This window comes from Strix uralensis, chromosome 4 (genome assembly GCF_047716275.1).
Source record: "Strix uralensis isolate ZFMK-TIS-50842 chromosome 4, bStrUra1, whole genome shotgun sequence".
NCBI lineage: Eukaryota > Metazoa > Chordata > Aves > Strigiformes > Strigidae > Strix > Strix uralensis.
The window spans coordinates 823190-845386 of record NC_133975.1 but is presented as its reverse complement, the minus strand read 5'-3'; the positions used below and the strand labels follow the sequence as shown (position 1 = coordinate 845386).

General features: G+C 55.0%; 1 protein-coding gene across 2 annotated transcripts in view; it reads right to left on the bottom strand.

The window, feature by feature from the left end:
• ZNF638 (zinc finger protein 638) overlaps positions 1 to 10308 on the bottom strand; it is a 58401-nt gene extending 48093 nt beyond the window's left edge. Inside the window, exon 1 of one of the 2 annotated variants that reach the window (XM_074865366.1) lies at positions 9789 to 10308. The gene's annotated coding sequence lies outside the window, so the exon portion shown is untranslated. The remainder of the gene's footprint in view (positions 1 to 9788) is intronic. The other variant, XM_074865365.1, reaches the window with a different exon arrangement.
• Positions 10309 to 22197: the final 11889 nt, after the last annotated feature.

The following is a 22197-nucleotide window of genomic DNA, read 5'->3' as shown; positions in this document are numbered from 1 at the left end:
TGCCTGCCTGGGTCAGGAAAATAAGAGAACAGGTATTAAGGCTTTCTCTCTTGATCTAAAACTGTTAGGTTCTCCATCAATATTAATTATTGGAGAAATACAAAAGACAGATTTGTTTGACAGTAGTTGAACAGGAGCCAGCAGTGTGCCCCGGAGGCCAAGGAGGCCAATGGTATCCTGGCTTGTATCAGCACTGGCATGGCCAGCAGGGACAGGGAAGGGATCTGACCCCTGTGCTCGGCGCTGGTGAGGCCGCCCCTCGATGAGTGGGTTCAGTTTTGGGCCCCTCACTCCAAAAAGGCCATTGAATGACTCGAGCGTGTCCAGAGAAGGGCAACGGAGCTGGTGCAGGGTCTGGAGCACAGGTGTGATGGGGAGCGGCTGAGGGAACTGGGGGGGTTTAGTCTGGAGAAGAGGAGGCTGAGGGGAGACCTCATGGCCCTCTGCAACTGCCTGAAAGGAGGGTGCAGAGAGGGGGGATGAGTCTCTTGAGCCAAGGAACCAGCGGCAGGCCAAGAGGGAATGGCCTCAAGCTGCGCCAGGACAGGGTCAGACTGGCTCTTAGGAAGGATTTCTTTGCAGAAGGGGTTGTTGGGCGTTGGAATGGGCTGCCCAGGGCAGGGGGGGAGTCCCCATCCCTGGAGGGGTTGAAGAGTCGGGTTGACCCAGCGCTGAGGGATCTGGTGGAGTTGGGAACGGTCAGGGTGAGGTTCATGGTTGGGCTGGAGGAGCTTCAAGGGCTTTTCCAACCTCCATGATTCTGGGATTTCTGCGATCAATAGGCTATTTCACAGAAGAATTCAAAACCTAAGTATGAAGTAACCTTAAAGCTGAGGTTTTAAAGACATCTGTATTTGTGCTGTACAGCCCTCAATGGCTCTGAAACCCATCTGCAGTGAAACAGCAAGGCCTCTCCTCAGACCCACAACATTGCAAATATATCTGAGCACATCTAGGATGTTAAGTTTGTCACCTGGCCCTATCTACATCTGAAGCAGCAGGAAATAGAGGCCAAACCATTCAAACTGCACACCTCCCGGGGGGAGGCTGTGCTCAAATTCTCTTCTGACAGCCAGTCAGGCGGTGTGCAGCAGCAAGCGTTCGATGAAGCCTTCATCAGCCCAGCCTCCTGACTGAGCTTTCCAAAAGAACTGCTGGAAAGGACAGTTGAAAGATAAAGCAATGCCAAGACTCAGGAGGTTTAAGGCTAGATTCTCACCTTCCTCTTCAAAAGCAGCTTGCTGGGGGCTGTGTCTGGGATCCCCTGGCTGCTTTTGCCAGTGCAGTGACAGCCTGACTAGTCTTACAGCAGCGAAGCACCTTCCTGAGGCTTCATCCTAAGCAAATGAAAACTAAGCAGAACTCCCCAAAGACCCCTGTCTTCACCCGACTCCTGGAAAAGGCAGGCCTTCAAACTTAAACCTTTCAGAGTATCACAGAAAAGGCAAACGACACCCTTCTTGCTTCCCCTTCAACTTCATCAGTCCATTTTGCAAAGCTTCCCAATACAGACAAATAAATTAAAAGTTCTGGCTACCTGCTTACACGCTGGAGGGCCTTTATGACAACATTTGCCCAGGTAGCAAGTACAGGATGGTCTTGCACCTTCCCTGGTTCGAGGATACAGCTAGAATAAGCTTTTACCCTCCCTCCCTATAACCTTCCTCCCTCCCTGAGCTCCTGCTGCCCGTGTTTCAAGGATTCAAGGTCCAGTTCTGGTGCAGCCCAGCTGCATAACCTTGGCCAGGCTGCTGAGGAAACCACTAGAGCTGTAGGGAAGAGGCCTGATAAAGTCTGTAGAGAGAGTTAAAAAAAGGCAGGGGGTGGGGGAGTATTACAGGCAGAGACAGACAAATGCCATTTGCAGCTCAAGGATTCTATAGGAAAAACACCAACTGAGAACAGTAGAAAAAAATCCAAAAAAAACCCCCAAAACGAAGCATGGAGGCGGTGTTGATGGACGGATGACATCAGTGGATGAGAGCAACCCAACACCACTGAGGAGCCATTTCAGGGAACAGCAAGGCCTTCTCCTCCCATCTGGTCAGCAAACACCCAACACAGGGGCAGCAAGCAGGATAGTGTTTAGACTAGCAGTCTGCTAAACTCTACCAGCCTGAGGGGACGTTCAGCAATAAATAATTGGTTTGCTTTTTCAAACTTTTCTCTAGCCTGCTTGCAGAGTCTCTCTGTGCAAGGCTAAAGCCACCGAACCAAAGCGACCCCAAGAGAGGTGTTAACAAAGCTGACAAGTCGCTAAACCAACCTGGAGGCAAGCCAAGAAAACGATGTAGAAAACTCCTCTTAGAGGTACAAAAGCAGCGGGTAGCAGCAGATCTGAACCAAACGTGAAAAGTCCTGCAAGCAGAAAAAGCAAAATGCAGCACTGACCAGCAATACCACTGAGCTCAAGCTCTTCGTGTTGAAGGTGAAAAAAAGTGGTACCTATAACCTGAAGCTGCACTGTTTAGTGGTCAGCTGTCTGTCAACAACATACACCTTTAAGTCAGCAGTGCAATACAAAAATCAACCAAAAAAACCCAACGGGGCTTAAGTTACAGGTCTGGCAGTGAGACCTCATAAGAACGTGGAAGCTGCTTTCTCTACTGGCAAGGAGAGAGACTTTATCTGAAGATCAACTCTTGTACGGTCATTGAAAGGATAATTTTCTGTTGATTTGTCTCTATAATGGTATTGAATTTTCCAGGTATGTGCTAATGATTGAGCAATCAAAGACTTCATTTCAATATAACGCCCCTTTGGGAACCCAGGCATTCTGCAGAGCCCAACACTATTGCTAATCAAATATTCACCCCCCAGCCAACATCCTGGGGCCACAAAGCCGGAGCAATGGCGAGCCCAGGAGCCCCAGAAGGATCTCGCTGCCTGCAGAGACAGCAAGGTGACTTCAAACTGGGGGCTGAGCCCAGTCAGTAGCCAAGCACCCCCCCAGCCACTCGCTCACACACCCCCTTCCCCAGCAGGACAGGAAAAGTGATAAAGCTCAGGGGATGAGATAGAGGCAGTATGAAACATGAAATGGGGGGAGCCAAGCGAAGGCTATCACTTGCCAGATCCCACAGACAGACCACGGTCCAGCCGGGCTCCAAGCAACCGCCACCTTGGTAGCCAAAACCCTCCTTTTTCTTCCTCCACCCCATTTATACCGCCGAGTGTGACAGTACACAGTAGGGAACACCCCTTCAGGTCGGCTGTCCCAGCTGTGCCCCCTCCCAGCCTCTTGCTCAGAGCAGGAAAAAGAAAAAGCCTGGACACTGGGCAAGCACCAGCCAAAGCGCAGGTGCGTGACCAAGCCCGGTTTAGTGAAGAGAGTTAACCCCGTCCCAGCAAGACACCAACAGAACGAAAATAAACTAAAGCAAGCCACTAACAGAACACTGTGATCTCCCTGAAAGTCCAGCTCAGAAGGACATGAAGCATTAAACAAACTGCGTCTAAACCCGACTGCTCCGTAATGACTGGTCCAGCCACAGCGGAAGAAGCAACACATGCTGCAGACACCAAAAATGTGAAATTCGAGTTTGATACGAGTCAGATTTCCTCCCTAGAAATACCAAATCAGCTACACACGGTATGACAGCTTGAACATCAAACCAGATGATTTGTTCCTTGCTTTCCTTCCAACCTACAAACTTATTCAACAGACTGCTCCACCTGAAAAAAATACGATTTTATTATGTGCGTCCTATTACACACCCTATCAATACAATAACAAGCACCTTCCAAAAAGTAAAATCAACAGAACAATTCAGGAACAGGGCTGAAGAATCTGAAGTGTTAACTTGTAATTCACTCCTGCTGCTGTATTTTGCATTCTGGCAATATGGGATAAAAAAAAAGCCCTAAAGTTGGAGCAGACCACTGTTAAAAGGCAGTTAATGAAGATGTTTATCACTGCCTGGCTACAAAAGCGACTACTGAATGCTCGCCCTCCTCACAGTCAGTAATACTTGTTCATGCTGCCCAGACTGAATTTGCTGACTGGGAGGAACTGCACCATTTCTGACCTCCAAACCTACACGGCCACCAGCAGGCAGGTCACTGAGAGCACCCCAATTCCAAGCGACTGCCCCCCAGGTTCTGCCCCACTGCTAACTCCAGCGAAAATCAGAACTGAGCTCTACGGACACACGTGTGGGAACTGATTACATAAAGCTGATGCACAAAATGAGCAACTGCGTGAGCTAAACCTAAAATTAATGTTGTCAAGCGCAAGACACTGACAGAAACCATTACACAGCCATCTCAGACATGAAAGCACCCGGAAAAAATTAACAGAAGCTAAAGTTTCCTACATGTAAATAAACTATGATGTATATTTATGTGGTGGGCTGACCTCAGCCAGCAGCCCAGCATTCAGCCTCTCGCTCACACCCCACCACCTCCCCACCCTGCCCGGACGTGGAGAGAATAGAAGAGCAAAAGCAAGAAAACCCACAGGTTAAAATAAAGACAGTCTAAGAGGTCTTTAGACCCTGGCCCAGAAGGGAAACAACCCAGGAGCAACAATCAGGAGTGAAGCAAAGGCAACCACTAACCTCCTCCCACAGGCACACTCAGCCAGGCTCAAAAAACACAACCTTGGAAGTGAAAAAACCCCACCTTTTTCTTCTTCCTCTACCCCATTTTTATTGCCAAGCGTGACATTACACCGCAGCCAGTCTGGGTGGCTGTCCCAGCTGTGTCCCCTGCTTGGGGGGGGGCCAGGGAAGAAAGCCTCGATGCGCAAGCACTGCCCAGCAAGAGCCCGAACACCGGGGCTCACCCCCAGAGCCCCGCAGCGCGCTCCATCCCAGCCTGACCCGGGACTGCTGAGCACCACCAGCCACGGAAATATACCCAAAGCCCAGAGGTGGCCTCGGGTCTCCCCAGGGGTTTTCTTCCCGGGGAGGCCATACCCGAAGGGTCACCACAAGGCCCCACTCAAACAGCTCTCTGGAAGAGAGCAAGGACGTGCAAGCTGGCTGCAAGTGCTCTCCAGAGAGCCCTGACGCTTCGGAAAGCTGCTGTTTCGAACGAAAGGCAACAAGGCTGGGGAAGGGCCTGGAGAATAAATCCTGTGAGGAGCGATGGAAGGAGCTGGGACTGTTCAGTGTGAGGAGGAGAAGGTGAGGGGAGACCTCATCACTCTACAGCTCCCTGAAAGGACGTTGTAGAGAGGTTGGTGCTGGTCTCTTCTCCCAGGTGATTAGTGACAGAACAAGAGGGAACGGCTTTAAACTGCAACAGGGGAGGGTCAGACTGGACATGAGGAAAAAATGTTTCCCAGCAAGAGTGGTCAGAGAGTGGAATAGGCTGCCCAGGGAGGGGTGGAGTCCCCATCCCTGGGTGTGTTTAAGGGCCGTTGGGATGAGCTGTGGGGGGATGTGGGGTAGGGGAGAACTTTGTAGAGTCGGGCTGAGGGTTGGACTCGATGATCCTGAGGGGCTTTTCCGACCTGAAGGATTCTGGGATTCTGTTTCTTTTCTGTTAGCTGGTGGGGACGTGGCTGTTCCACTACTGACCACATCCACAGATGGCCACGTCCATCTTTCCACTTCAGTCCCAAGAACCACATCTATCTCTTTTGCAGATCCTTTGATCTTGATTTGGTTTATGGCAAAACCAGCCTTCGGAAGGGTCTGGATTATTCTTTTCCTTTCTCAAACGCTTTCTACAGGTTCCACCCCTGTACCCCGATAGCACTGGGGTACACTGCGCACCGGGGTCCCCCAAAGCTTTGTGCTCCTGTGGGTCCCTCGAATCCACACAGCCCAGTTGAGTCTGTTGTCCCTTTCCTCTGCCTGGCCAGAAACAGGGACCCCACTTCTCCTGGTTTCGGCTGGAATAGTTAATTTTTTTTCCTAGTAGCTAGAACAGTGCTGTGCTTCGGATTCAGTGAGGGATTTGGCACGAGAAAAATGTCGATAACACACCGATGTTTCCAGTTGTGGCTAAGAGATCAAGGACTTTCCAACTCCCCACGTCCTGCCCAAGACGCTGGGAGGGAGCAGAGCCCCAGCACCAGACCCAAACTGGCTGGTGAAATATTTGCTCCCACTTTTGGGCTTGTGATTTCGGGATCTGGGCTTCTCCAGGATCAGGCTGGGTATCAGCAATGGCACTGTGCATTACCCACTTGTACTTTCTATTATTGTTTTATTTCATTTCAATTAAAGTGGTTTTATCTCAACCTACAAACCTCCCTTTACCCCTCTGGCTGCCAGCTGGGTTTAAACTACAAGTCAGGGGGTTTTTTTGGGTCGGGGGGAGAAAAAGAACTTCAATTTAATTTAAACACCACCACCACTTAATTCAACCATCGGAGCAGGACAGCGAGAAGTATAACCACATCTTAAAAACCACACACCCCCCCACACACACACCCCTCCCTTCTTCCCGGGCTCAGCTTTGCTCCCCATTTCTCCCCCTCCTCCCCCGCGGCACGCAGGGATGTGGTCAGTTTGTCACCCGCTGTTTCCGCTGCTCCTTCCTCCTCAGGGGGAGGACTCCTCACACTTCTCCCCTGCTGTGGCGTGGGGTCCTCCACAGGCTGCAGGTCGGCATCTGCTCCCCCAGTGACCCCCACGGGTGCGGGGCACAGCCTGCCCTCTCCCCACAGGCTGGGGAGACGTCTCTGCTCTGGCACACACACCCCCCTCCCTTTCTCCTTTCTTCCACTGACCTTGGTGTTCGCAGAGGTGTCTCCCACACAACTCCTCCTCCTCCTCCCAGGTTCCCCTTCTTAAATATCTTATTGCAGAGGCGCAGCCGCCGTTGCTAACTGGCTGGGCCTTGGCCGGAGCCAGGTCTGACCTGGAGCCGGGGGACCTTTGAGAAGCTTCTCACAGGGACCACGGCTGCAGCCCCCTCCCCTGCTACCAAAATCCCACCACACCACTCCTGGCCATTATCTGACTCCTGCCACACAGGCCAGACGTCCCTTCGTCAAGATCAGGAGGAGGAGAAGCATCCTCAGCCCTTCTACAGCACCTGGGGGAATTGCTCCACAGGATCTTTTGTAGCTTTTCTGGCACTATTCACAAACGTGGGTTCGAGGGGACACACACAGATGGAACCAGCGGGCCACACGGCCCCGGACATCACCTAGGTCTCTGGTGGTTGTTCACCTCCTCCACTTCCCTCAGAGAACAGACCAGGAGGTCCATTTGACACCAGTTTACTCAGGTGATAGTCCATCCTCGAGAGGAGATGCCTCCGGTTTAGCCACGGTGTCCATTTGTATCATCCTTAAATGCAGGGACCCTCCAGCTCCCCCGAGGGTGCTGAACATCAGCCTGGTAAGCACAGCCCAGGTCCCAGCACAGCACTAGAAGCCGCTGTCTCTCTTCGGCAGAGAGAAAACATCCCTCCTTGTACTGGGAGTACTCGGATGACAGCAACACAGGCACCCAACACCAGACCAGGCTCAAAGCACCACTTTTGTCATAGGTTTGCCAGGCATAACAAAGCAACGCAGCAAAGGCTGGAAGCTGCCATCTCAAAGCCCTCCCAAGCAGAAACTAAACAGCAATAAATTCAGCCTAGCACCTCTGATCAAATCTGTTGTGATACCTCGATCCTCCTCACTGAGCTCCAGAAAGGACTGGGGGGTGTGACCCCCACCAGCAGCCACGCAGCTCGCTCACCCCCAGCCCAGCAGGATGGGGGGAGGAAAAAAAAGCACAGGAGTTGAGAAAACTCATGGGTTGAGATAAAGACAGTCTAACACGTGAAGGAAAGGGAGGGGAAAAAAAAAAAAACAAACAAAACAAAAAACCAAGCAAAGCAACGGCAGTTATCACTCACCACGTCCCACAGTGCCCAGCCAGGTTCCAAGCATCAGCCACCCTGAAAGCCAAAACCACCTTTTTCTTCTTCTTCTGCCCCAGTTTTTCCTGCTGAGTGGCCCTGACACCGTGCAAGCGCTGTTCAGCAACAGGCAGAGCACCGGTGGTGACCAACCCTGGCTGAGCCACAAATCCAAACCACGGCTCACGGTGAAGGCAGTTCACTCCATCCCAGCCAGGGCCAGCACTGCTCAGTAACATAATTCACTGAAACAGCCCAAAAAACCCTCCATTCCAACATTCGTGGGGTTCAACACATCACGTTTATGTCCAGGCACCAAAAACAAAAAAAAACCAACCAGCACAAGTCCTTCAGCAATTAATTCTTAAGACAAAAAAGGGCATTTTAGCACCTTCATGGAATATCAGCAGCAGAAATCTAGCAGCCTTTTTCAATTTTCACTTTCCACGCCAAATTTTAGAGCAGTACAAATCCTGCACGCTGTTTCCTAAGTATATTTATATTCCTCCAACAGCTCCGAGGCACATGGAGCTCCGCACGCCCAACACGGAGATGTGCCCGAGAGCATCACAAAGGGCAAATACTAATACTTCTGCCTAAAACTTACTAAAAAAAAAAACCAAACCCCATTCGAAATGTTTAACTTGATAGCAAAGAAATAAGAAAACGTTTTATTTACCTTCAAATGCAAAACACTTTAAATAAAAAAAAAAAAAGGTCTTAATGTTCTTCCTGTTTCGTACACAGAAGAGCTCCTTGTTTGGTAAGGACTAACACGAGCACAGTTGAGCTTCCACTGAGCTCAGCCCCAAAACCAAACTGCGAGATAGTTGGGAAACAGAAAACGGGAAGAAAAGGAAACCAGCAGCATAGGAGGGAGCAAGCAGCGAGTTTTGCAACCACTTGGAACCCCACCCATCAGTTCTATCAGTTGTCACAAGCTGGAGAAGCAGAGATGGGTCAGTCCCTCGCGTCCTCCACCCTTCAAGCCAGCGTGATTGTTCTGTTAGTTCTGGCAGATTATTTTTTTTTAAATCAGCAAAAAATGTTAAAAAAAACGCAATTAAAGATACTTGTTGTCCTTTGAAGAGTGACTTCTCAATCAGGAAAATAATTACCTCACTTTTATACCCACCCTCTTGAAGACCTCGTAGCATGTTTACAGTTTATTATTTTAAATGTCTAATGAATGATCACATACCAGAGAGAAGAGCATAACCCAAAACTGAGCACACATTTCAACATCAATTCTGGGCTATAAATCACGATGGATGATTGTGGGGTTTTTTTTTCAAAAAGCATAATACATTTTAATCAGCTAAGTACTTTTAAAAATAATCCTATAGAAAATTTTTTTAAATTAACAGCCTATGTGACATTATTGTATTAAAATTTGTAACTGAGCAAAAATACTAAAGCAATATGCATCTATGTTGAAAAACAAGCTCAAATCTCCAAATACATGAGGTTCCTGGGTAAAGCACTATGAACCAGATTATGCTACGGTGCTAAAACACTTTGCCTTGGCCAAAGAGAATTTTTGTCGTTCCTTCAGTTATTTTGACCAATTCAGATCAATTACTACTGTCTCCAAAGTCAAGAAAAAGGAAAGCTAGCTTTTTAACCCCAACACACAAGTACGAGGTGCCAGAAAACATGTCCCCGCTCCGAGCTCTCGAAGGATACAGTGATGAAAACCAACCCCTCCAGCTAACCACGGTGAATGTTACTTCACTCAACGGCCAGTTTTAAAGCCAAAACCACTATTGCTGAACCGCCAGATCGCTTTGTTTCAATGTTAAATTTACGGATTTAATTAGAGGTCTGAGTTTTCACTGAAGCACAGCTGGACGGAGACAGAACACAGGTAAGAATCAGAAAGCAAACGGCTGCGTTTCCCCAACTTCACAAACGGGCAAAAGCTGAGATTGAGCAAACACACGTTGTACTATCAAACTTGTCAAATCAATACGCACACTGCTGGCGTGCCAAGACTCCGGCTGCAATGCAGATAAACGTTATGCCGCTGTTTACAAGCGCCTGTTTATTCATCTGCTTCTCACATTGCAAGAAAATACAGCCAGATGCCGGGTCGCTGGGGCAGGGCATGCCCGTGTTTGCCTGCAGCCCCTGGCAGAGTGCTCCATACCCACCGCCGCACTGAGTCCCCCTCGGTAGCAAAATAAAGAAATAAAAAAAGGCGGCAGCCGCAAGTCTAAACGCCCTGAGGCGCCTGTCCCCGGCTCAACACCCCGTTATCAACCGGCTGCGTCGAGGCGCTTCGCGGCAACCAGGGCAGGAAGGCAGCGAGGCCGTTACACCGCGCGTACCCCCCCACCCCCGCGGTGCTGCTCCCAGGCCCCGCCGCAGCCTCGGGATCTGGCGGGGAGCGGTGCCGGGCCCGGGGCGGTCGCCGTGAGAGCTGACGGAGGGAGCCGTGGGGAGCCCCGGCCGCCCCCGCCCGCCGCCATTTTGTGCGTCCCCTCAGCCCCCCGCTACGCCACACCGGGGCGGGGGGACGGCGGGAGCCGAGCTCCTACCTCCGGCGGGGCGCAGCCGAGCCGCGCTGCTCGCAACCGCCCTTCGCTCCGCTTCCTCCACCACTTCCCCCCGGCACCGCTTCGTCGCGCCGGGCCGGGCCGGGCGCCGCGGCCGCGGAGCTGTAGCCCCGCGGAGGCAGACAACGGGCACCGCACCTGCGCGCGAGCGGGAAGGGGCGGAGCGCCGGCGGCGGCGGGCGGGACGCATGCGCGCCACAGCGGTGCGGGCGGCGGGCCGATGCGCAGGCGCACTGAGCCCTGCGAAGTCGCGGAGGGGCGGGACGCTCGGTGTGGGCACGGGCCCCGCAGTGCGCATGTGCAAGCGCCCGCCCTGCCCTCGGGAAGGCGATTGCGCATGCGCATAGTGTGCAAAGGGGCCAATCGCGCGCTTACCGCGGAGCATGCTGGGAGATTTTACCCCCCTATATAAGCGCTGCCACGGGACGCCTTCCTTCAGAGTGGCGGGGAGGGTTGAGAGGGATGGTGTGTGTTGTTCTCACTGGGTGTTGTTACTGTTTCCTTCACCTTACAGGCCTGCTGTTGTTCCCTCTTTTGCACGTTGTATTTTTCTTATCAGTCTTTCATTCTACTGCTTGTTTTTTTTCTCATTGTTCCTCTGCTGAAGGCCCAGTCTCTGCTGTAGAGCTGTGGTGTGGCTGCCAGGCTGTGCTTCACCCCAGAGCCAGCACTGTCAGAGCTGGTCCAGGGTGAGGGCACCTGCCCTGCCTCCCCTGCCTGCTGCTGCCCATTAACCTGCACCTATGGAAATCAGAGATGTGAGGACACTGAGCAGCTGTCCTTCTCTTCTTTCCTCTTGCCCCCTCCCTGGAAGGGTTCAAGGCCAGCTTGGATGAGGCTTTGGGCAACCTGGGCTAGAGGAAGGTGTCCCTGCCTGTGGTAGGGAGTTGACACTAGTTTAAGATCCCTTCCAACTCCCTGCCTGAGCCTCCCTCAGCAACACCATGAGCTTCTGGGCTTGTCCTCTCAGGTAGCTCCACTGTGTGTGCAGCCTCAGCTGAACATGTGGATCCCCTCTGCTGACCTCTTCAAGCAGTGGTTGCCCCACTTTTTCCAGTGGAAACCAGTACAGGGCATGAGATTTCTGAGGTGCTGACTGACAGGGGTTGCCTGTTTTGCTGACTGGAATGCTGTTTGCTTTTCACAGAATCATGGAGGTTGGAAAAGCCCTTGAAGCTCCTCCAGCCCAACCATGAACCTCACCCTGACCGTTCCCAACTCCACCAGATCCCTCAGCGCTGGCTCAACCCGACTCTTCAACCCCTCCAGGGATGGGGACTCCCCCCCTGCCCTGGGCAGCCCATTCCAACGCCCAACAACCCCTTCTGCAAAGAAATCCTTCCTAAGAGCCAGTCTGACCCTGCCCTGGCGCAGCTTGAGGCCATTCCCTCTTGGCCTGCCGCTGGTTCCTTGGCTCAAGAGACTCATCCCCCCTCTCTGCACCCTCCTTTCAGGCAGTTGCAGAGGGCCAGGAGGTCTCCCCTCAGCCTCCTCTTCTCCAGACTAAACCCCCCCAGTTCCCTCAGCCGCTCCCCATCAGACCTGTGCTCCAGACCCTGCACCAGCTCCGTTGCCCTTCTCTGGACACGCTCGAGTCATTCAATGGCCTTTTTGGAGTGAGGGACTAACATTTAAAAAAAAAAAACAAAACAAAACCAAAAACAAACCAGCAGCATTAATACCCGGTACCTCCAACAAGCTTGCTTCCCTGGGGTACAGTGGGTCAGTGTCCCCCAGTTCAGCCTTCCCCTGTTAACTACAGTCTGCGGTGCTGGTGCTGACCAGAAAAGGAGACTCTAAAAAGCTCCGTCACCTTGGGTGGCCCTGTGAGATTTCAGCACAGGGAGCTCCTGTGGCTTCGGGCTCCCCCATGCTCTTGCCCATGAAGCACCTTTGCAAGTCACAAGCTTCTCTCCCAGGAGACAGAAGATTCCTCTAAGAGCTGCCACATTATTTCCTGAAAATACCGAAGCAGATGCCAAACCTAACCACGGAGACGGCCAGAACCGCCGCCGCTGTGTCGTCGTGACTGCCCCCAAAGCACTTACGGTACTAAAACAAGCCTGTGATCAGCTTTGCCCAAAACCACACCATTTGCTTGGGCGCTGGAGCCTATTTCAGAGCTGCTGAAAGCGCTGCATCTTGCTGCAAATGTGGCAGACAGCAGGCACCCACTCAGCTTCTTTTTTAGCAGACCGGGAGTGGGCTGAGCAGCGCCGGTGGACTGGCTGCCGTGCAGATCTGTCCGGCTGTGCTGCTTTGAAGTCGTTTGGGCGTTTGTCTCGTGTTTGAGATCCCACAGAGGCTTTGCATACATCCAGCAAGAATGATTCACTGGTGCTGGGTGTTCTGACAAAGCTGGGCTGACACAGAAATAGGTCGCTGGTCTTTGTCTCCAAACCTGGTTTGGTTCCTCTCCAGCACATCACAGTCTTGGAAACTCTAAAAAACTTTAAAAGTTTAAGACTTCCACTTACTCTTGGCTTTTGAAACCTGCTTAGAGCTGTCTAGTCCCGCAACCCGTGACTTGTGTAGACCACAGGCATTCCTTACTCCAACACAGCAAGGGGAACTAAGAAGCTAGGATCATTTTCGAGAGCTGGAAGCTGTATTTCCTAAACGTCTGAATCAAATTTACAGTTAAATTATACCATCCGTGCCTGTGTCTGTTTTGCCGTTCTCGGGCCAGCCCGAAGATCTTCGCTGACAAGGTACTCTGGAAGGGAAAAAATCAGTTGTAAACTGATAGATAGGATCAGCTTTTATGGTGAGACCACAGGACTGTGCCAGAATTAACTGCAGTTTTAGGAGCATCCCAAGGGTGAACACCACCCGGCACCTGCTGCGGAGACTTTAACATCTTTTTAGCAAAGAATCGTTTTGGTCAAAGGCTTTATAAAAGAGGAGCGCTCTGCCTACATGGATTGAACGCTGTGCTGCCCTGACAGCTCTGAAACGTAACAGCTGAAAATAAGAAATTAAATTTGAGTCAAAATGCGCTGAGGTTCAGGCACAAAAAAGGCTGGAATCATATCCATGGTCTCATTTGCTAAATATCCAGTAGCAATTCCAGCAGCACTGACTTAAAAGGCATCGTTAAAATGGTAAAATTAATCAAATTAAACACAAAGACCTTTGGGAATGGAAACATTTGGGCTGCTTGGGCGATGTATCCCGGTGTCCCAACACAAACTCCAGTTACACGATAGGACGCTGCTGCGGGAGTGGGTTGGGCACCTGGAGCACCTGTTTGCTGCAGGACTTTGCCTCATTTGTTGCAAAATTTGGGAGATTGGGAGGAACAAATTGAAGGAAGGAATGCCTCAAACCTTCATCCACACAGAAAACCTCTGGGACAAGCTGTGGCCTTTGTGATGAGCCGAAGGAATGTCCCCCAAGGAAGCGGGAGTGTATCCAAGGCTGCACCCCCCGCTCCCTTGCAGTTGTATTGACAAACTCCTCAGAAAAACCTCAAAGGGGGGAAACTGGACTGAGTGAAACCAAATGTTTCTCATCAAGCCCAAGACCTGCTAATCAGCACTAGCGTGGCCAGCAGGGACAGGGGAGGGATCTTACCCCTGTGCTCGGCGCTGGTGAGGCCGCCCCTCGATGAGTGGGTTCAGTTTTGGGCCCCGCACTCCAAAAAGGCCATTGAATGACTCGAGCGTGTCCAGAGAAGGGCAACGGAGCTGGTGCAGGGTCTGGAGCACAGGTGTGATGGGGAGCGGCTGAGGGAACTGGGGGGGTTTAGTGTGGAGAAGAGGCGGCTGAGGGGAGACCTCATGGCCCTCTGCAACTGCCTGAAAGGAGGGTGCAGAGAGGGGGGATGAGTCTCTTGAGCCAAGGAACCAGCGGCAGGCCAAGAGGGAATGGCCTCAAGCTGCGCCAGGGCAGGGTCAGACTGGCTCTTAGGAAGGATTTCTTTGCAGAAGGGGTTGTTGGGCGTTGGAATGGGCTGCCCAGGGCAGGGGGGGAGTCCCCATCCCTGGAGGGGTTGAAGAGTCGGGTTGAGCCAGCGCTGAGGGATCTGGTGGAGTTGGGAACGGTCAGGGTGAGGTTCATGGTTGGGCTGGAGGAGCTTCAAGGGCTTTTCCAACCTCCATGATTCTGGGATTCTGTGATCTGTACTCACCAGCTCCCTGGTGTAAGCCTGGTACTAAGTGGCTCTATTGTGTAGGCCAGACACCAGGCAGGCCTTGCTAAGGGCTGGGCGTCTTCACCACCAAAATGGTGACAAGAACCAGTAAGAGCTGCGCATTTCTGCCCCAGAAGACAATTGCTCAAGAAGCATGAAGTCAGCAAAATTCTGGGAGCTGAGAAAAAAACAAAGTATGTAAATCAGCTGCTAAGATGAACTTAAAAGGCGACAGAAACTTTGCTGGGTGTGCACCCACCACCCCCGATCACCAGACCAGAGAACGTTGGGTCCAGGGGTGGTGATCCGGATTTCTTTGACTCTTTCTCTCCATTCTTCTTCTTTCCTTTCTTTTCTTTCTTATAGATTTATAAGAGACCACATTGCTTAGTATCCTTTTCCAAATTTAAATAAAATTCTACCACAAGTTAAACATTTTAACCGATCGTTTGGTGTCGTTTCACCTTAATTTAACCTGAGGGGATCACAGAACCGTTGCGACTCTCCGGGCTTCCAGTCCAGGTCGTGACAGAGCTGCAAAGGGATCAGAAGTAAAAATCTTATTGTTTCCTAAGAGCTTCAGCCCGAGTCAGGTCCTAATGTTGCTCCTGCGAAGAAATCCCCATGGGATGCTGGGTAGGTCTCTTAATCCAGCTCGTTTTAGGTGTTTGCTGGTTCTTTGCTGAACTTTCTGTGCTCCCGCCTCGGTTCCGGGTGGGATGTGGGGTGCTCAGCCGCAGCTGAAGGCACGAAGCTGTCCTTGGCAAACGCAGCGCTAAGTAGCCCAAGGACACATTGCCAGGCCTCACTCTTGGAAATGGTTTTGATCATTTTAACTGTAAAACGATGGGGATGACAAGCATATGAAATTTTGTTTTGAATATTTAAAACAAGGGACGTCCGTGTGAGAACACAACAAGAAATCTCGCTCATCCTAAGGGCACTTAGCAATCCCGAAATGTCTTTACCCTTTTAGCTCTTAGACGTGCTGCTCTGGGCCAAAATAAAAAGTCCTCAAAAGAAATCTAGAGGTGACCAAAGCACAAAACCTGCTGCCAGAACAACTCCACGAGGCACCGGAGAGCTCAGCCCAGCAGCTCCGGGGCCGCAGCAGCAGGAGCTCGAGTCCCTTCTCCAGCGCTGGCCCTGGAGCTCACCACAAACCACCCTGGATCTTCACCTGCGGGGAGAAGACTCTTGGGGTGCAGCCAGAAATCGCAAAAAGATGATATTTTTCAGATCTGCAACCCACTTTTGGAAGCCTCAAGCCACGGCAGTCGCCGCTGGGGAGCGGGCACACGTGTAGTGTGTGGCAGAGATGCAAATCCCGGAGTCGGGAAGGAGCCAGCCTCTCCTTACGCGAAGGACTTCACTCAGGCAGGTTTTTTGGCTCCTTGACAGAATTATCTGGCTCCCAGCTGCTCTCTCATCCCCATCATATTGTCAAGCCTTGCCCAAAGTCTGTGTTTTCCATCCGATCTGGTCCCACTCCAGGCTGCTGGGCTGACGGGTATTAATAGTCCTTTAGGCTGTGAACTCCGGGCCCCGGCTGGCGGCTGCGGAGCCCTGCATACTCTTAGCCTGACACATCAGTATCTGGCACCTCTCCCTGCTCCGCGTGACAGCGTGGGTTGTCTCAGCCCGCAGCCGGGCCTGGGAATGGATTGGAGGCAATTAATTGCTTTTACATCTTCAGATGTCCAGTCCCTCTGCCCAGTACATGGGGCTATGGGGGGAGTGGGAATTCAGGCGCTTCCCCTACAGACGCCACGTAGCAGCTCTGCTGCTTCCCTCTGAAGCGCCCTGGGTGAGTCGTTTGAGATTAAAGCTTGTAGGAAAGGTGTGTCACACCCCAGAATAAAAGGGGTGAGAGCCAAAGCTGGCATCGCAGAATCACAGAATCCCAGAATCATGGAGGTTGGAAAAGCCCTTGAAGCTCCTCCAGCCCAACCACTAACCTCACCCTGACCGTTCCCAACTCCACCAGATCCCTCAGCGCTGGCTCAACCCGACTCTTCAACCCCTCCAGGGATGGGGACTCCCCCCCTGCCCTGGGCAGCCCATTCCAACGCCCAACAACCCCTTCTGCAAAGAAATCCTTCCTAAGAGCCAGTCTGACCCTGCCCTGGCGCAGCTTGAGGCCATTCCCTCTTGGCCTGCCGCTGGTTCCTTGGCTCAAGAGACTCATCCCCCCTCTCTGCACCCTCCTTTCAGGCAGTTGCAGAGGGCCATGAGGTCTCCCCTCAGCCTCCTCTTCTCCAGACTAAACCCCCCCAGTTCCCTCAGCCGCTCCCCATCACACCTGTGCTCCAGACCCTGCACCGGCTCCGTTGCCCTTCTCTGGACACGCTCGAGTCATTCAATGGCCTTTTTGGAGTGAGGGGCCCAAAACTGAACCCACTCATCGAGGGGCGGCCTCACCAGTGCCGAGTCCAGGAGTAAGATCCCTCCCCTGTCCCTGTCGAAGGAGCAGGAGAGCCACAGCCCAGACACACGCTCATGTTTCAAGTTGGTGAGTTATGGGAGGACACAATCCCCAATGGCAGCGACAAGGAGGTTGCTGTTAACGGACGCTGCACCCCTCAGAGTGGTGAAAGTCCCAGAGAGCCCACGGCGAGGAGCTCTGGTCCTCAGCTGCTCTGCTGGCTCCTCGTCTTGCCGTGGCTGAGGCTGGAGGTGCGCATGTTGGCCGAGGTGATGTTCCCCCAGACCCTGCGGCCCCGTTTTCCTCATCATCCCTGTGAGCTTCCCGGGAGAAGAGCCTGTGGTTTCCATGTCCCGCTGGGCCACCCTCCTGCGGTGAAAAGGGGGCACCAGGACACCCCCCTCCTGCAGACCCCCCCTCGCAGCTTCCATGCACTCTCCCCACTGAGCAGAAACACTCCAAAGGGCTCTAAAAACAACCCGTTTCTCCTGCCCCAGAAAAAAAAAAAAAACTCTTGCCTTCAAAGCATGTCCTATTTGACCGCGAGCTTAGCAGACATTTGAAAAGCAGCTTAAAAAGGATCTGAGCAGTGGCGGGGCAGCCGTGTCCCTCTGTTGGGGGGGGTTATGGATGCTGGAGACTTCAGGCCGTGTTTGTCCCTCCCTGGGACCACAGAATCCCAGAATCCTTCAGGTTGGAAAAGCCCCTCGGGATCATCAAGTCCAACCCTCAGCCCGACTCTACAAAGTTCTCCCCTACCCCACATCCCCCCACAGCTCATCCCAACGGCCCTTAAACACACCCAGGGGTGGGGACTCCACCCCTCCCTGGGCAGCCTATTCCACTCTCTGACCACTCTTGCTGGGAAACATTTTTTCCTCAGGTCCAGTCTGACCCTCCCCTGTTGCAGTTTAAAGCCGTTCCCTCTTGTTCTGTCACTAATTCCCTGGGAGAAGAGACCAGCACCAACCTCTCTACAACGTCCTTTCAGGGAGCTGTAGAGTGATGAGGTCTCCCCTCACCTTCTCCTCCTCACACTGAACAGTCCCAGCTCCTTCCATCGCTCCCCACAGGATTTATTCTCCAGGCCCTTCCCCAGCTCGTTGCCCTCCTCTGCCCTCGCTCCAGCACCTCGAGATCTCTCTGGTATTGAGGTGCCCAAAACTGGACACAACACTCCAGGTGTGGCCTCACCTGCTGCTCTACAGGGAAGGAGCTGCTGGCCTTTACTGGGGCAATATGTTTCCTTCACACTTTGCTGGCACATCCATCCCCGGGATGTTTCCCAGCAGAGCTGCAGCCGAGCTCTGTGGGCTGGTCCTTCCAGGGGCTTGAAATTACCAGGACTTCCCCTTAAAATCCATTTTTGCCATGACTGTATGTCTGCTCCCTCTCTCCTGCCTCAACCATGCTGCTCAGTTTGGCTGTGGAGCTTCAAAAACATCATCTGGGAGTGAATTTTAACGCTCGGTTGAAATGGTGGTAAGGCGGGGCGAGGCCTGGGGAGGCGGGATGGGCTCAGATCGCCAGCACGCCGCTGAAGCCGTGCGCGTAAATAGGCCAGAGGCCATCACAAGAAAATGGGAGTATTGAGCCTGGCGAGGGGGAAAGGCAGCTTTGGAGGGGGAGTCTGGCAGCGGCACAGAGTGGGATCCCCTCCGCTCGCTTTCCCCGCGGCTCCGAGGAGCAGGATGGAAATGGAGGAGAGAACAGGGGTGGCCCCCCAAAGAGGAGCAAAGCCACCCGGCCCCTCTCCTGTCCGGCCCCTCCTTGAGTCCTTCTGGCCTCGGCTGGTGTGGGGGGACACGGGAGCGCAGCCCCCAGCGAGGCAGCAGCTCTGCCCACCAGTGCTGGGCACCCCCCTAAATCACCCCCTTATTCGGGCTCTGGTTTTTGCGAAGCTCAAGCACAAGCTGCCCCAGAACCCCCCCGTTTTGCTCCTGCTGCTTCCCTCACGGCTGAATCTTCCGCCAACAGCCCCTCGGTGCTGCCCAGGGGATGAGGACACGGAGGAGCCATCACCCCCACCATGGTCCATTGCTCGACGGGACCCCCCGGGCTTCGCTTTGTGCCCCACCCCCCCCGGTCCTGGCTGCAGCCCTGGGCTGGAGCTGGGGACAAGGGGCTTTCCCACAGTTCCTTATTAATTTATTAATTAATCAGCAAAGCCAGGCGGGGGAGCTGATGCAGAGCTGTGCTGGGGCACCGGGAGGACTGGGAGCTCTGGTGTTGGCAGCCCCCCCCCAGCCTTAAAAGTCTCAGCAACTGATGTAGTTTGAAATTTCTGAGCTCCGGGGCCGCATCCTGCCCGAGGCCCTTTTCCCTCTGCGTTTAACACGGGGGGGGGGGGGGGGGGCGGGGGGCACAGCAAGGACCGCAGGCATGCCAGCGTCCCCTCCGTGCCACCTCCTGTGTCCCCTCTGCCCAAAGCATGTGGCGGTGCAGGAATGGGGGGAAAAGCCAGAAAATGCCCGAGGTCCTACGCCCCAGCACAAGGCTCCCCCCTCCCAGTCCAAAGGGCTCCCCAATTTCCTCCTCTGGCTCCAAAAAGGGACCCAGATGGTGCCTTTTGGGTGCTGCTTTGGCCACCAGTACCTCCAAACGGGAGCAAATCCACCCCAAAATGGCAGCGAGGCCAGTGGGAGGGAGGGAAGGAAGGGACGGGGAGGAGTGTGAGGGCACAGATGGGGAGATGCGGGCGTGGGGCTGGTGGGGGGACGTGCAGCCCCGTGTCACCATCGGGGACAGAGCAGGGGGACATGGAGCCCTGTGTCCCCTGTCAGGGACAGAGCAGGGGATGTGCAGCCCCGTGTCCCCGTCAGGGACAGAGCAGGGGACATGGAGCCCCGTGTCCTTATCAGTGACGAAGCAGGGGGACGAGCAGCCCCATGTCCCCATTGAGGATGGAGCAGGGGACGTGCAGCCCTGTGTCCCCATCAGGGACGGAGCAGGGGACGTGCAGCCCCGTGTCCCCATTGAGGATGGAGCAGGGGACGTGCAGCCCCATGTCCCCATTGAGGATGGAGCAGGGGACGTGCAGCCCTGTGTCCCCATCAGGGACAGAGCAGGGGACGTGCAGCCCCGTGTCCCCATCCCTGCAGAGGCGTCCCCGTGGCCGGGGCCACGTGTGGTGCCAAGCGAGGCCGTGTTTGACGCTCCCCCGCCGGCAGCCGGGGCCGGGGCGGTGTGTGACGGTGCGTTGGTGGCATTCCTGGACTCTCTCGGGCACGTGGTGGCCTTCACTGCCCTTGCGGGGCTGCCCGGGCCCGTCACCAGCCCGTTAACGCCGCGGGATCCGGGGGCTGAGCCGTCCCCACCTGCACCATCACCCCAGTCCCCACCAGGACCCCTCGGATCCCAAAGTGACCCCCAAACCGCTGCCCCCAACAGCTCAAGGTGCTGTTTGTGGGAGCTCCGTGTCCACGGGGGTCCCTGCGCCCCCAAAATCCGGATGGGATCCGGTGGGGGTCCGGGGGGGGGATCAACTGCAAATCCACCAGAGCCACGGGGGGACCCCGGTGCGGGGACGGACCCACGCAGGCGGTGGGGAACCGCCGGACTCCCACACCCAGAGACAAACGTCCCCATGCCCCAGGGACACCCCGTGCTGCCCCCCGGGACCTGCAGCACCCCCAGACCCCCCCCAGCATCTCCCACACCCCAAAACCCACACGGGCAAGACCCGATGCACCATCCCCTTGGGCCCCAGGGAGTGGGTGCCCAGCACCTCCCCGGATCGGGCCCTTTGGCCACGGGCTATTTTTATCCCGGCCGGTGGCAGAGCCCTGTCCTCAGCCATACAAGGAGCCGTCAGCCGCCCCAGGGAGGTAATTTGTCCCCAGGGTGCCACATTTCATGTCACCCAAGTGGATGGCAGCGCCCGGGGAGGGGATTGTCACCTCGGCAGAGCAACATGCTCGTCTTACATCCCCGGTCGGCCGCTTCGGACATCCCGCTCGCCTCTTGGGGACACCTTGTGATGTTTGTGCCCCGATATTCAACCCCCATTTCTCAACCGGCCCCGAATTAGCACCTGGTGATGAACAGGTTCCCGAGGGGTGAGGGCACACGGTTAGAAATAGCTCACCGCTCCGGCCATCGATGGGAGCAAGGTGGCCACGGGGCCAGTGAAACCACCTAGAGACCGGGTTGGGGGATGTGGGGGGGGTCCCCTCGTCCCCCAGCCCAGCCGGTCACTCAGTAGAGCTAAGTGACATGCCCAGGGACATCCCGGACACTGGTGGCAGAGACACCAGGAATTTGCCAGGGACCATCCTACCCCAAATCGGGGTTCTGGGGGTCACACACGCGTGTGCAAGCCCCCATACTTGTGGGAACAAATCTGAAGGCTGGTATGAGTGAGGGGGGGGTCCCTGGACCACGCAGTATCTCTTGGCTGACCCCCCCCAAACCCCGCATCCCCCAGGATGGAGCCTCCTGCCAGGGGCTTCCCACCACAATGTTGGTACCCCCCCACCCCGTTTTAGCAAAATCCCACCCGGGGGGTTAGAAAAAGTTTGGGGTCACCCCGATGGGTGGGGGAGACTGAGGCTCACCCCCTTCTGCCGTGGGGCTCCCCACGGGGATGCACCCCCAATCCACGGGCACCCTCCTGCCAAAGCCCGCCCGGGGTTACACCCCCGTCCCGGTGCTGGAGGGGTGGGGGGCTGCTTCTCCGCACCCCAATGCGGGGACAGGGGGTGGCAAGTGGGGCCGGGGGGGGGGGGGCACCAAGGAGCTGGGAAAGGCTCAACCTCCCCCCCTCAACTGCGCGGGGGACCCCCGGGAGTGGTGGGGAACCCCCGGGGCTGCGGCACTCACCGTCCGAGCGGGTCGAGGGGCAGCGGGCCGGGGAGGGGGGGGCGCTGGGGTCCCCCTTTTCGGGGCGCGGAGCCCCCGCCGCCGCCCGCCGGCATCTCGGGGGGCCGGGGCGCGGGTGCCCGCGGGCGCGGCCCCGGCTCGGTGCTGGCAGCCGCCCCGGGCTCGTCACGGCGGGGGGGGGACACACACGGGCGCGCGGCCACCGGACACGGGTACCGGGGGGGACGGGGGGACACGGGGGGGCCTCGGGGGGGCGGCGCTGGGGGAACTGGGGGGGCAGCGGGGGGAGCCGGGCCGTGCGGGGATGGGTGCTCCCCCCACCAGGAGGTGCCCCCCAATACTGGGGGGGTGTGGGTGTGGTGTCCGGTGCTCCCCCCACTCTGGGGGTGCAAGGTTGGGTGCCCCCAAAACTGGGGGGGGGGCGGGGCGGGGTCTCCCAGCACTGG